We start from the raw sequence: 16493 nt of genomic DNA on the forward strand, positions 1-16493 counted from the left end.
TTTAAACAACACTAGAAAAGTATGGAGTACCTCATTCTACAAATGATAACCTGGGGCACTGGGTATTAAACACCAGCACGAGGTGAGGCATTTGATGTGCAGCTATATGCACAAATAGGCAGACTGACTCTAGAGTTCACAAACTTATCCTTGATACACCTACTCTTTCAAAAAGAACTACTTAAAAAGATGATCTTAATATCATAAGCAAAAGACAAAAACAAAATATTGTATTCTTTGCACAATGGTCTAGATCAGGCATCTTCAAACTACGGCCCTCGGGCCACATGGGGCCCGCAGAGGAGTCTGATCCGGCCCGCCAGATGTTTTGGGCAGTGAGCGCAGCCGAGGTGTTACAGTAGGAATTAGTAGTTCATATAGTCCGGCCCTCCAGCTCTCTGAGGGACCGTGATCTGGCCCCCACTTTAAAAAGTTTGAGGACGCCTGGTCTAGATTATTATTTTTCAAATGTTTTTCCCCCCCAAACCAATGACTTAAGAGATAAGAAGACAAAATACAATCTGAAAGGATATGGTTAAAGTCATTCATACATGATATATGAACTCATATATATATCATGTACGAATAAACTGTAGGAGCTATAGGGCAAAGGTAAAAAAAAAAAAAAGAACAGTTCTCTACATGTGGAAGTATCTGGAGTGCTAAGAGAATCAGAATTTACAATTGGTTTTAGTCGTTTAGTCGTTAGAGGTTACACTGGTGCCTCACACAATACCTCTGCTCCAATCTGTCTAGAGAATTCCTGCAGAAAATTCCGATCAGATGCACCAGAACTTAAGAATGTAAACACTATGGTTTATTTCTAAGCAACAATCATCATGCTAATAAAAATCTCCTAGGATGCCGGGACTGGTTTGGCTCAGTGGATAGAGCGTTGGCCTGTGGACTAAAAGGTTCTGGGTTCGATTCTGGTCAAGGGCATGTACCTTGGTTGCGGGCACATCCCCAGTGGGGGGTGTGCAAGAGGCAGCTGGTCGATGTTTCTCTCTCATCGACGTTTCTAACTCTCTGTCCCTCTCAATTCCTCTCTGTGTAAAATCAATAAAATATATTAAAAAATCTCCTAGCATTAAAAAAAAAAAGTCAGGAGATCCAAGACAGCAGCAGACCAAGTGGATGTTACACTCACTTCTTCCCAAGCCAACACGGAATTACAAATAAAATATACAACAGTCAACCTGAATAACCAACTGAAGACCAGCTGAATAGAAGTCTTAGAACTAAGGATTTACAGAAGAATTTCTACCACAATGAGGCTGGAAGAAAGGGCAGATATATGAAAAGGGCTGGCCCCGCTCCCACAGGCGCGGCTGAGATTCTGGAGGGCTATGACCGTTGCAAAGGTTCTCCCCGGGGTCTCAACATGCTCCACATGCCAAGCTCCACAGCCCACTGCACCAGACACTTGGCTGTGGAAGTCAGTGATTCTGCCTGCCAAAAAGAGTCAGGAGTCTGCAGAAGACATAGGCACCCCCTAAAGGGCCAACGCACAAAATCTCATTCACAGGCACTCACCCTGGGCTCTGGAGGAGGCAGGGTGGGACAGACTGGAGCTGTGTGAGCAGGCACTGGGGTTGGTGGCTCTGGGGAGAGAAGTGAGGACAGCAGCCAAGAACTCTGTGCTGAGTCATTCTCACACCACAGACCCCATTTATCTTGGGTGAAGCCCTCCTCTCTGTGGGGCATCTCCTGGGAAAGGAACAACCAGACCATCTAAACTCCACCACCCCAAGCTGCAAAGCTCATGTCCTGCTGAGGAGTCAGCAGGCAGGGCCTGGGTATAGAGATCTGGACAGACTCGGAGGGTATCAGTAACTGAGTGGTGTGGCTTTGGGACAGAGGTCATTCACTCCACTTAACCCTGAATCTGACTGGCGACTACCTCTCATGGGAGATCCTACAGTCCCACGTTCTGGGCTCCAGGTGCACTGACTAGGTCTGGGCAGAAGCTCGGACAGACTGAGTTGTGTGGTTCTGGGGAGGGGGCCAGTTCTCCTTCCTTCCCTCAGGCCTGATCTGCACTTCCCCATCATGGGAGATCCACCAGCCTCACCCTTCTGACTCTGGGCAGCCTTGCCCTGTTGAGCTCAAGCTCCTGGCAGAATCTTGCACAGATTAAGTTGTGTTGCTCTAGGTTAGGGGGCCATGTTTCCCACACATGCCCAACTAGCACAGAGCCCTCCATTCATGCAGCCAAATCTTGGTCTGTTTTGGCCTGATAAACTCTGCAAGCCTCACTCTGACAACACCCTGAGACCGCTGCCCCACCACAAGGTTCAGCGGACACCATGCAGGTGGAAACCAGATATATATCTGGGACATTTGCTGAATGGTCTCGGACCTAGCATGGACACTGAGATCTATGAACTCATTCAACTCCAGCAACACCAGAGGGTCTTTCAGTGCCTGACCCAGCTGTCCAGTGGAAGCAGATGCCAGCGTGCCTTATGACTTTTGCTGACCTGTCCCTGGGCCAAGTGCTGCTAAAAGCAGTTTGCACACCCAGACACAGCAGAGACCATAATCCACAAACTGTGGGGTTACTCTGTAGCTCCAAACAGGTTCCCAGGGCCAGTCACAGACAGCGTCTGAAGCTGGCCTGCATCAGAGTACCTATCAAGGGGTCCAAGGATCAGCAAACCCAGTAGCCAGCTTCAAACAAGGTCAGAGCAGGACCCAACTGACTTCACAAGCAGCATAACCAAGAAAGATCTTGGCAGACACGAGACCCTGCTGAGGTGAATTCTGCTTCGTGTGGTCAGCACCTACAAAACAGCTCGTACACTGCAGTCAGCAACCTGAGAGCCAACCCATAAAACTGGCCAATAGCAATCAAGACTCAATTACAACAGAAGGACCCACATAATGCACACAAGAGACATTCCTTGAGCACTCATTTCAAAGCATCAAGAAGACTGCCAGTGGGTCCCAGCGTAATCTACTATATAAGGCTACCCTATGAAGAGTGAGAGCCATAGCAGATCTACATAATGCATAGAAACAAACATAATCAGCAACCAAAATAGGGAGACAAAGAAACATGCCCCAATGAAAAGAACAGGGGAATTCTAAAGAAAAAGAGCTAATAAAATGGAAGCAAGGAATTTATCAGATATGGAGTTTTAAAAAATGGTTATAATGATATACAAGGAAATTACCATGTTTCCCTGAAAATAAGACATCCTCCGAAAATGAGACCTACTTACAGGTTTCCTTCTGAATGAAATATAAGGCATCCCCCGAAAATAAGGCCCCCTAGGCTAAACATAAGAGATTTGGTCCACTGATTCTGAAAGAAATGGAGCCACAAGAAATTCACCAGGAAATTCAGGAATTGGATTGTTATGATGATGTTCCAGAAGATGATGACATGATTGTCACTGAATAAATGAGTAAATTCTTGATACTGTAGGATTCACAGTTTGTCTGGTTTGTGTTGACAACTACCATATTACTGTACCGTATACAGGTAATAAATTTCCTTTATTTTCATTTAACAGTAAATGTGTACCATATTCTTCTTCATTGAAAAATAAGACATCCCCTGAAAATAAGACCTAGTGCATCTTTGGGAGCAAAAATTAATATAAGACACTGTCTTATTTTCAGGGAAACAGGGTAGTAAAAGTTCAACATAGAGATAGCAAGCATAAAAAAGGACGTGGAAACCACAAAAATGAACCAATCAGAAATGAAGAATACAATATCTTAGATGAAGAATATCCTAGAAAAAATAAACAGCAGGTTGGATGAAGCAGAGGCTCAAATCAGTGATATGGAAGACAAGGTAGCAGAAAACATACAATCAAAGCAGTTAAATAAAAAATGAATTTTAAGAAATGAGGATAGCCTCGCCAGTGTGCTCAGCGGTAGAGGGTTGACTTATGAACCAGGAGGTCATGTTTGATTCCCAGTCAGGGCGCGTGTCAGGGTGGTAGGCTCGATTCCCAGTAAGGGGTTTGCAGGAGGCAGCCAATTGATCATTCTCTCTCATCATTGATGTTTTAATCTCTCTATCTCTCTCCCTTCATCTCTGAAATCAATAAACATATATTTTTAAATAATTAAAAATATAAATAAGTAAATATAGATTAAGGTACCTTTGGAAAAACATGAAACATGACACATCCACATCATAGGGGTACCAGAAGAGGGTGAGAAAGAGCAAGGGGTCAAGAATCTTTTTGAAGAAGTAATGACAGAAAACTTCCCTAACCTGGTGAAAGAAAAAGATTCACAAATCCAGGAAATGTGAGTCCCATTCAAGATGATGTGAAAAAGACCAACACCAACACACATCACAATTAAAATGCCAAAAATTAAAGACTAAGAGAGAATCTTAAAAGAGGTAAGAAGGAAGCAATTAGCAACCTAAAAAACAAACAAACAAACACATAAACAAAAACTTCCCATAAGACTGAAGAATCCTTTTTCTAGGTAACTATTTGCTTTCTTCTTATTTTTTTTATTTTTAATAATTCTTTATTGTTGAAAGTATTACATATGTCCCTCTTCTCCCTCCCTCCCCCATTAGCCCCTTCCTGCTCACTCCAGCCCCCCACCCTAGGCCTTAAGCATCCTATTGATTATGTCCATGGGTTATGCATATATGCATACAAGGACTTTGGCTGATAACCTTCCACCCACCTTGCCCCTCCTTTCCTCAAAGATTCTGTACTCTGTTCCATGCTTCCACTCCATTCATCAGTTTAGTTTGTTACTTAAATTCCACATATGAGTGTGACCATGTAATACTTGTCTTTCCCTGACTGATTTATTTCACTTAGCATGATACTCTGCAGGTCCCTCCGTGCTGTATCAGAGGGTAAGAGAGTCTTCTTTTTTACTGTGCACAGTATTCCATGGTATAAAGTACCACAGCTGTTTTATCCACTCATCTACTAGTGGGCACTTGGGTTTGTTTCCAAATTTTTGCTATTGTAAATAGTGCTGCTATGAACATAGGGGTGCATACATTCTTTCTGATTGGTGTTTCATCCTCTTGCTTCTTTTAAGATTCTCTTGCTTCCTCAGATACTGTATTCTTCATTTCTGACTGGTTTATTTATTTAAAACTATGTTTTTTACTGATTTCAGAGAGAAGAAGGGAGAAGGAAAAGAGAGCAAGACCTGTATATATATCCTGTATCAACAAAAACATTTCAGGCCAGAAGTTATTGGCATGAAATATTGAAATATGAAATACAAAAAGCAAGAACCTACAACCAAGACTATATACCAAGCAAGATTATAATTTAAAACCGAAGGAGAATGCTCACTTTGAGGGCACATGTACTGAAACTGGAAAGAGACAAAGATTAACGTGCCCCCTGAGCAAGGATGACATGTAGATTCATGAAGTGTTCCACATTTAAAAAATAAAAATAACACCTTTGCAGAAAAGGAAAGCTAAAGAAGTTCTTTACCACCAAACAACTATTACAAGATATATTATAAGGTTGAAGAAAAAAGAAAAAAATTAAAAAGACAAGACAAAGATGAATAAGGAGAAGGTGAAAAAGGAGGAAAGGAGGAGAAAAAGGAGCAGGAGGAAGAGGAGGAGAATGATGATGAACATAATTAAGAGATTAAAATGGTAATAAATATATACCTACCAATTATCACTTTAATTAAAGTGATAAAAAAGTAATCAAAAGTCATATGGTAGCTGAATGGATAAGAGAGCAACACCCATATGCTGTCTACAAGAGACAAGAAGGAAAGATATAAACAGACTAAAAATAGGAGATCCACCAAGATGGCGGCATAGGGCAGACACCCGAATGCAGCCTGCCACAACAAGTTTGAATTTAGAACTGAAAAACAGGGGAAACATCACCCGGATGGACCAGACGGCTGGCTGAGGGGAGGCTCTACCATCTAGAAGGAAAGAGAAGGCACGCTGAACCTCAGGAACTGTGAAGGTACGGAAAACTGTGTGGCCGCAGTTTGCTGCCGGCTTGCTTGCCGAGCGAGGAGAGGGCGGGCCAAGTTTGCTACCAGCTTACTCCCAGCGTGCAGAGAGGGCCCACAGCATTAGCGGCTGGCTTTCTTGTGCAGGAGGAAAACAGAACCATCCTATTGCGCTGACAGACGGCCCCAGACAGGGAGAGGCCAGACTGTCAGGCAGTGGGCAGAAATCTCTTGGAAGTGTGCGAAGAGCAGCCATTACTGCAGGACTCAGAAACCAGACCCTCGTAGGGAGGGACTGAATAAAGCTTGTCTGCACCACCCGAGACTCCACCCCATCCAAGCAGAGCACAGAAGCCCTTCCAGTGGCTATCTTCTTCGTTCGCTGTCAATAGGACTCTCCTAGGGAGGGGCAGACAGGAATCTAAAGCTTGTCTGCGCCTATACCAAAGAGGTGCACGCGCCTGCAACCAATGGTGCGGGATTCAACAAAGCTTGTCTGTGCCACCCAAGACTCCGCCCTATTTAAATGGAATACAGAAACCCTTCTAGCTGAGACACTTCTGATCCTCATATCCAACTGGCTTGGAGATCAAGGCTTCCCAGTGATATCAACAACAAGCATGGCTTAACAACAAGACTGCACACACATCCCACAAAGGGCTACACCAAGGTAATTGGGAGGCTGACTCACTGAACCATATAGGACACCTTAGCACACAAAGCCACCCTACCAACTCAGGGAAGCTGTGAAAATGCCAAGACAAGGAAATAGATCACAAACAAAAAAAATGGAGGAAAAGAAGAGACTGGATATAGAGTTCAAAACCACACTTATAAGGTTTTTCAAGAATTTCCTAGAAAAGGTCGATAAAACCTATGAGGAGATGAAAAGGGATCAACAAGAACTAATAAAGGATCAACAAGAAATAAAGAATACATTGTCTGAAATAAAAAAATATTATACAGAGTCCTAAAAACAAAATGGAAGATCTCAAGAATCAAGTCAAAGATTTGGAACATAAAGAGCCAGAAGACACTCCTCCACAGAAGCAAGAAGACAAGAGAATCCAGAAAGTTGAAGATAATGTAAGAAACCTCTGGGACAACTTCAAGCGAACCAACATCAGAATTATGGGGGTCCCAGAAGATGAGAGAGAGCAAGATATCGAAAACAAACTGAAAGAAATAGTGACAGAAAACTTCCCCCATATGGTGAAAGAATTAGACTTACAAGTCCAGGTAGCGCACAGAACTCCAAACAAAAGGAATCCAAAGAAGACCACACCAAGACACATCATAATTAAAATTCCAAGAGCAAAAGACAAAGAGAGAATATTAAAAGCAGCAAGAAAAAAGCAGGTAGTTACCTATAAAGGAGCACCCATATGATTGTCAGCTGATTTCTCAACAGAAACCATGCAGGCCAGATGGGAATGGCAAGAAATATTCAAGGTGATGAATAACAAGAACCTACAGCCAAAAATAATCTACCCAGCAAAGCTATCACTCAGAATCGAAGGCCAGATAAAGAGCTTCACTAATAAAAAAAAGTTAAAGTTCATCACCACCAAACCAGAATTATATGAATTGCTGAAGAAGATTCTTTCGGAAGAAAAAGTAAATAAAAATAAAAACTATGAACAACAAATATCTAACTATCAACAAGTGAATCTAAAAACCAAGGGAATTAAAAAAACAAATCTGATGAACAATATTAACTGGTGAATATAATAGAATCAGAGGTATAGAAGGGGAGTGGACTGACGATTCTTGGGGAAAAGGGAAGAGGGGGATGTGGGAAGAGACTGAACATAAACTGTGCACCTATGGATGAGGACAATGGGGGGTGGGGAAAGGGCAGAGGGTGGGGTGGGAACCTGGTGGAGGGGAGCAATGGGGGGGGGGGAATGAGGAACATTTGTAATAATATTAACAATAAAGATCTATTTAAAATAAATAAATAAGTAAAAATATAGAAAACATAAATATTATAAACAAAAATACCCAAATAAGGGCATTTCAACTTTAAGGAATAATAACTACCACTCCTGTCTTACAATATACAGGGTGGGACAAAAATAAATAAATAAAATAAACAGACTAAAAATAAAGAGATGGAAAAGAGATATTTCATGCCAATAATAATAAAAAAAAAAGCTGTAGAACAATACTTATATTTGACAAAAGCCTATACGAAGAGACAAAGAAGGACAGTACATAAGGATAAAGGGAACAATCCAACAAGTGGATATAACCCTTGAAAACATTTTTGTACCCAAAATAGGAGCACCTAAATATATAAAGCATATATTGATGGGCATTTAATAAGAGAACAGCAGTAAAACAGTCATAGTAGAAAATTTTAACACCTCAATGGCTAGAGTTCCAGGCCAATAATCAAAAGAAATAAGGTCCTTAAGTGACACACTAGAGAAATGTATTTAATTGATGTCTTCAGAGCATCTCACACCAAAGATTAGCAGAATATACATTCTTTTTTAAGTATATCGGGAATATTTTCTAGGATGGACCACATATGAGGACACAAAACAAGTCTCAATAAACTTAAGAAGAGTGAAAACATATCAAACATCTTCTCTGACCATACTATTATGAAACTAGAAATCAATCACAAGAAGAAAAAAAAAAATACCTCAAGATATGGAAATTAAATAAAATGCTATTAAACATTGAATGGGTTAACAATGATAACAAGGAAGAAGTCAAAAGATATCTTGAAACAAATGAAAATGAGAACACAACAACCCAAAATCTATATGATATAGTGAAAGAAGTTCTAAAAAGGAAATTCATAGAATTACAGGCCTATTTCTAGAAACAAGGAAAATCTCCAACAGTCTAACTTTACACTTAAAGGAACTAGGAAAAGAACAACAAAGAAAGCCCAAAGAGTCTAAAAGCGTAATAGAAAAGATCAATGAAACAAACAACTGGTTGAAAAAACTTTAAAAAGTCTCAAAAAGACACAGAAACCATGTCATCTTGAAGGGGTTGGGGAACAGCAGCAGCTAAGGGCAAAGCCTCACCACCATCCAGACTAGGCTTGGACACCACTACAGACCCATGCAGTGAGCCACAAACCAGCAGAACCTTACAAGGGGCCCCTGCTGCAGGCTTTTGGGACCCCACACAGTGAGTCGCATACTTGCACTCCACCCTCACTGGTCTTCAGGACCCTGCGATAAGTTGCAGAGTCACACACCACCTCTGCTGTGGGCTGTGGGACCATGAGGTGATTTGCACACCAGTGAGACCTTGCATATGATCCTCAACACAGGAGCCAGGAACCCAAGCACATCCACAATAGCTTGCACAATGAGGTCAGGGGTGAGCTGCAGAGTTAGACAACTTATGAGGAGACTCCATTCATGAAACAACAATAACATTCAAGACTCAACTATATAAGGAGAATGCAAATAACTCAAGTAGGGGGCTTTCCTAGAACACCCAACTAAGAAGATCTGAGAGACTACATACACCACTGGGTCCCACAAAACACCTACTATATAGGACTACCACCCAAAGAGCAGTTTGATCTAAGACATAGAAACAAATACAAAGGGACAGCGAAAATGGGAAGACAAAGAAACAATTCCCAAAGGGAAGACAAGGAACTAAATTAAATGGAGGCAAGGAATTTGTCAGATAAAGAATTCAAAGTAATGATTATAAGGATGCTCAAACATCTGGCTAAGAATTACAAGCAACTCAATGAGAATTATAAGCAACTGTAAGAGAAATACACCAACATGGGTAAGAATCAAGAGGAAATGAAGAATGACATAGCTGTAATAAAGAACAGCCTGGAGGGTTTCAATAATTTAGTGAGTTAGAAGACAAGGTAAAAAACACCACCACCCAATCAGAGTAGCAATTGGGAAAAAGAATTAAAAAGCAGGAGGAGTAAAAGGGAGCTTTGGGACAACATGAAACGAAACGAAACAACATCTGCATAATAGGGGTGCCAGAAGGAGAAGAAGCTGAGCAACGAACAGAAAACCTGTTCAAAAAAATAATGACAGAAAACTTCCCTAACTTGGGGAAGAAAAAAAATCACACAAGTCCAGAAAGCACAGAGAATCCCAAACAAGATGAACTCAAAAAGACCCACACCAAGACACATCATAATTAAAACAGCAAATGTTAAAGACAAAGAATCTTAAAGGCTACAAAAGAAAGACAGAAAGGTACCTATCGGGTCTAGTAATAATTAATGTCGTTTTTAAACATTCGTTTAAAATCTTGCTTGGCGTATTATTGACATAACCTTCAAACACGTGGCATCTACAGAACGTGTGAAGTGAAATTAACAAGTTTTGCTTGAAAAAGTTTGTGTTTGGTTTGGTTTTTGTTGCAAAACTAGGGCTAAGAAGATGGTGGATGAAGAGCATATTCAGCACTGCATGCTTTACGAGTTCCAATTAGGAAGAAAAGCAAGTGAGGCTGCAAAAAACATCTGTAGTGCTCTTGGTCAAGATGCAGTTAGCGCCAGAAAATGCCAGCGTTGGTTTGAGAAATTTCGCGAGGGAAATTTTTCGTTAGATGACAAGAGAGGTCGAGGCCATGTGTCCAATTTTGATCAAGAAGCTCTTCAAGCTCTTTTGGTGCAAAATCCTCAAATTACCCAACAAGAGCTTGCGACAACTTTAAATTGTTCACAAAAAACAATTTCCAATCAATTGCGTGCACTTGGCAAAGTCCAAAAGTTTGGAAAATGGGTTCCTCATGAGTTGACCGACAACAACCGTAATCAAAGAGTCACAATTTGCAGTTTGCTCCTCTCTCGTCAAAACCGTTTGCCGTTTTTAGAGCAAATTGTTACCGGAGATGAAGAATGGGTGCTGTATGTTAATTTGAAAAGGCGGCCTCAATGGTTGGACAAAAATGAGGCTCTGCAGCCCACACCAAAACCTGACTTGCATGAGAAAAAAGTGATGTTGTGTGTTTGCTGGAATTTTAAAGGAATTCTTCATTATGAACTTTTACCATCTAACCAAACCATTACAAGTGCAGTATATAGTGCCCAATTGGAAAGGTTAGCCCAAGCTTTAAGAGAAAAAGAACCCGCACTGATTAATCAGAAGGGCGTAATTCTTCACCACGATAACGCACGACCGCATACTGCAAGAATCACTGCTGAAAAACTGCGCCAGTTGGAATGGGAAGTTCTCCCGCAACCTGCATATTCTCCTGATATTGCCCCTTCCGATTACCATTTGTTTCATTCTTTGCAAAACTTTCTTCTTGGAAAAAAATTTAATGATGAAGAATGCCTCAAAAATGCATTGACCGAATATTAGCATCAAAATCACAAGAATTTTACAACAGAGGGATTAAAATGCTTCCTGAGCGTTGGGCACAAGTAGTAGAAAACAACGGCAACTATATTGTTGATTAAATTTTGTTGTATTGTTTAAATAAATTCAATTTAAAAAAGTATTAGAAAACGACATTAATTATTACTAGACCTAATATAAGGGATCTCCCATTAGACTATCAACTGATTTCTCAACAGAAACACACCCAGCCAGAAGAGGTGGCATGACATATACCAAGTAATGAAAGAAAGGGATTGAATCCAAGACTACTCTATCTAACAAGGCTATCATTCAAAATTGAAGGTGAAATCAAATTAGCAGCTTCAAAGATTTAAAAAAAAAAAAAAAAAAAAAAAGGCTAAAGGACTTTATCACCACCAAACCAGCAATGTAAGAAATCCTAGAGTGACTCTTTTGTAAAAAGAAGAAATAGAAAAAGAGGGAGAAACACAGGCATAAAGAATAAAAATGGCAACAAAGAAGTACCCATCAATAATAACCTTAAACGTAAATGGTTTAAATGCTCCATTCAAAGATAATAGGATAGCTGAATGGATAAGAAAAATGACACATATATATGCTTTCTACAAGAGACCCATCTCAGAACAAAGGACTCACACAGACTGAAAGTGAAGGGATGAAAATAAACTTCAGGCAAATGGAAAGGGGGAAAAAAGCTGGGGTAGCAATACTTATATCTGAAAAAAATAGACCTCAAAGTGAAGGCCATAACAAGAGATAAGAAGGCCACTTCATAATACTAAAGAGATAGATACAACAAGAGGATATAATTTTTCTAAACATATATTCACCAAATACAGGAGCATCTACATACATAAAAAATTTCTGGAAGATATAAAGGGAGAGATCGAGAGCAATACAATCATAATAGTGGACTTTAATACCCCATTGACATCACTGGATAGATCCTGTAGACAAAAATAAATAAATAAATAAAAAATAAAAAAAATAAAAAAGGAAAAAGCAGTCCTAAACAACTCACTAGATCAGATGGAATTGACATCTTCAGAACATTTCACCCCAAAGCTACAGAATATATATTCTTCTCTAGTTTTTATAGAATATTTTCAAAGTCAGACCACATATTAGGACCCAGAATAAGTCTAAAAATTCAAGAAGATTGAAATCATATCAAGCATCTTCTCAGATCACAATAGAATTAAGTTAGAAATAAACAATTAAAAAAAAAACCTCAAAAACAAACACATGGAAGCTAAATAGTATGCTACTAAAAAAATGAATGGGTTACCAAAGAGATCAAAGAAGAAATAAAAAACATCATGGAAACAAATGACAATGAAAACACAACAATCCAAAATTTATGGGGCACAATGAAAGCAATCCTGAGAGGGAAATACAGGCCTACTTCAAAAAAGAAGAAAAAGTTGTAATAACTTAACTATCCTACAACTTAAAGAACTAGAATGGGAGCAAAAAGAGAAGTCCATAGTAAGTAGAAGGAAGGAAATAATAAAGATCATAGAGGAAATTAAATGACATAGAGACAAAAAAATACACAAAAGATCAATAAAACCAAGAGCTGGTTCTTTAAAAGAATAAACAAGATTAATGAACCTCTAGTCAGACTCACCAAGAAACAAAGAGAGAGGACCCAAATAAAATCAGAATAGAAAGAACTGAAGTTAACAACTGACCCCACAGAAATACAAAGGATAGTAAAAAAATACTATGAACAACTCTATTCCAACAAACTGGATAACTTTGATGAAACTGACATATTCCTAGAAAAATACAATCTTCCAAACTCAATCAGAAAGAATCAGAAAACCTGAATAGGCTGATAACTACTGATGAAATGGAAGCAGTAATAAAAAAAAAAAACACAACACCACACAAATAAAAATAAACTTTTAGCAAACAAAAGCCTGATCCCGGTGGCTTCAAAGGAGAGTTTTACCAAACATTTAAAGAATAACTACTACCTATTCTCCTCAAACTATTCAAAAAATTCAAGAGAAAGAAACACTTCTAAGATCTTTATATGAGGCCAGTATTACCCTAATCCCAAAACCAGGTAAAGACACTACAAAGAAAGAGAACATGGGCCAAAATCCCTGATGAACATAGATGCTAACTTCCTCAACAAAATTTTAGCAAATCAAATCCAGCAATACATTAAAAAGATTGTACACTATGACCAAGTGGGATTTATTCTGGGGATGCAAGACTGGTACAATATCTGCAAATTAATAAATGTGATACAGCCAAAACTGGTTTGGCTCAATGGATAGAGCTTCTGCCTGCGGATTGAAAGGTCCCAGGTTCAATACTGGTCAGGGGCATGTACCCTGGTTGTGGGCACATCCCCAGTAGGGGGTGTGCAAGAGACAGCTGATCAATGTCTTTCTCTCTCATCGATGTTTCTAACTCTATCTCTCTCTCTTCCTCTCTGTAAAAAATCAATGAAATATGTTTTAAAAATAAATAAATGTGATACAGCACATTAACAGATTTCAAGACAAAAATAATATGATCATATCAATTTATGTAGAAAAAAACATTTGACAACATCCAACACCCTTTTCTGATAAAAACTTTCAGCCAAGGGAGGAATGGAGGGATCATATCTCAACATAATACCTCAACATAATAAGGGCCATATATAAAAAACCTACAGCCAACATCATACTCAATGAACAAAAATTAAAGCCAGGGAGAAACCAAGATGGCAGCATAGGGTAGACACCCGAATGCAGCCTACCACCACAAATTTGAATTTAGAACTGAAAAACAGGGGAAACATCACCCTGAAGCGCTGGCTGGCTGGCTGAGAGGAGGCTCTACCATCTGGGAAGGAGAAAGAAGGCATGCTGAATCTCAGGAACTGTGAAGGTATGGAGAACTGTGCGCACGAAAAGGCAGCCGCAGAGTTCGCTGCCTGATTGCTTGCGGAGCACGGAGAGGGCAGGACGAGTTCGCTACCGGCTTACTCCCTGCGAACGGAGAGGGCAGACAGCTATTGCGAGGCTGGCTTTCTTGTTCGGGAGGAAAACAGAACCACCCTATTGCGCTGATAGACGGCCCCAGACAGGGAGAGGCCAGACTGTCAGGCAGTGGGCAGAGATCTCTCGGAGGTGTGTGAAGCCAGCGGCCATTACTGCAGGACTCAGAAACCAGATCCTTGTAGGGAGGGACTGAATAAAGCTTGTCTGCACCACCCGAGACTCCGCCCCATCCAAGCAGAGCACAGAAGCCCTTCCAGTGGCTAGCTTCCTCGTTCGCTGCCAATAGGACTCTCCTAGGGAGGGGCAGACAGGAATCTAAAGCTTGTCTGCAACCACTTGTGCGGGATTCAACAAAGCTTGTCTGTGCCACCCTGAGACTCCGCCCTATTTAAATGGAATACAGAAACCCTCCTAGCTGAGACACTTCTGATCCTCATCTCCAAATGGCTTGGAGATCAATGCTTCACACTGATACCAACATTAAGCAAGGCTTAACAACAAGACTGCACACACAGCCCACAAAGGGCTACACCAAGACTGTCCACCTCAGGTAACTGGGAGGCTGACTCACTGAACCATATATGACACCTTAGCACACAAAGCCACCCTACCAACTCAGGGAAGCTGTGAAAATGCTGAGACAAGGAAAGAGATCACAAACAAAAGAAATGGAGGAAAAGAAGAGATTGGATATAGAGTTATATCCAATAACTTAGGTTTTAAGGTTTTTAAAGAATAATTATATTCTTATATATAAGGGTTTTCAAGAATTTCCTAGAAAAGGTTGATAAGACCTATGAGGATATGAAAAGGGATCAACAAGAACTAATAAGAAATCAACAAGAAATAAGGGATCAACAAGAAATAAAGAATACATTGTCTGAAATAAAAAATATTATACAGAGTCCTAAAAACAAAATGGAAGATCGCAAGAATCAAGTCAAAGATTTGGAACATAAAGAGCCAGAAGACACTCCTCCGCAGAAGCAAGAAGACAAGAGAATCCAGAAAGTTGAAGATAATGTAAGAAACTCTGGGACAACTTCAAGGGAACCAACATCAGAATTATGGGGGTCCCAGAAGATGAGAGAGAGCAAGATATCGAAAACAAACTGAAAGAAATAGTGACAGAAAACTTCCCCCACCTGGTGAAAGAATTAGACTTACAAGTCCAGGAAGCGCACAGAACTCCAAACAAAAGGAATCCAAAGAAGACCACACCAAGACAAATCGTAATTAAAATTCCAAGAGCAAAAGACAAAGAGAGAATATTAAAAGCAGCAAGAAAAAAGCAGGTAGTTACCTATAAAGGAGCACCCATACGATTGTCAGCTGATTTCTCAACAGAAACCATGCAGGCCAGACGGGAATGGCAAGAAATATTCAAGGTGATGAAAAGCAAGAATCTACAGCCAAAAATAATCTACCCAGCAAAGCTATCACTCAGAATCGAAGGCCAGATAAAGAGCTTTACTAATAAAAAGAAGCTAAAGGAGTTCATTACCACCAAACCAGAATTATATGAATTGCTGAAGAAGATTCTTTCGGAAGAGAAAGTAAATAAAGATAAAAACTATGAACAACAAATATCTAACTATCAACAAGCGAATCTAAAAACCAAGGGAATTAAAAAAAAATATTTTGAACAATATTAACTGTTGAATATAATAGAATCAGAGTTATGAAAGGGGAGTGAACTGATGATTCTCGGGGAAAAGGGGACAGGGGGTGTGGGAAGAGACTGAACATAAACTGTGCACCTATGGCTGAGGACAATGGAGGGTGGGGAAAGGGCAGAGGGTGGGGTGAGAACCTGGTGGAGGGGAGCAATGATGGGGGGGGGAATGAGGAACATTTGTAATAATATGAACAATAAAGATTTATTTAAAAAAAAATAAATGCTAAGTAATCACAAAAAATAAAATAAAATAAAATAAAATAAAAGTTGGTTTTGAGGATATCCTATATAATAAAAGCCTAATATGCTAAAAAAAAAAAAAAAATTAAAACCATTTCCCCTAAGAACAGGAACAAGACAGGGATGCCTACTTTCACCCCATAGTATGGCCTTAATAGGATTGGGAACATCACACAATTGATTTCAACAAGGACATTCAAATCACTGTAATTGGCTTCTTTTCTTGTTCTCTCCAGAGACTACTATAAATGACCACCATTCTCTTTTGAGGCTATAACTTCCAAACTCTGAGCATAAGGCCTTCTGTCATATTTT

General features: G+C 39.9%; 1 protein-coding gene and 1 non-coding gene across 6 annotated transcripts in view; one reads left to right on the forward strand and one right to left on the reverse strand.

The window, feature by feature from the left end:
* The window catches only part of SPIDR (scaffold protein involved in DNA repair), a 244793-nt gene that overhangs the window by 158983 nt on the left and 69317 nt on the right, over window positions 1-16493 (reverse strand). The gene's annotated exons all lie outside the window — the stretch shown is intronic.
* Window positions 5293-5396, forward strand: LOC118718720. Its single transcript, XR_004987901.1, has one exon. It is a non-coding gene; the product is annotated as a U6 spliceosomal RNA (small nuclear RNA).

Source organism: Pipistrellus kuhlii, unplaced genomic scaffold, assembly GCF_014108245.1.
Source record: "Pipistrellus kuhlii isolate mPipKuh1 unplaced genomic scaffold, mPipKuh1.p scaffold_m20_p_14, whole genome shotgun sequence".
Lineage (NCBI taxonomy): Eukaryota > Metazoa > Chordata > Mammalia > Chiroptera > Vespertilionidae > Pipistrellus > Pipistrellus kuhlii.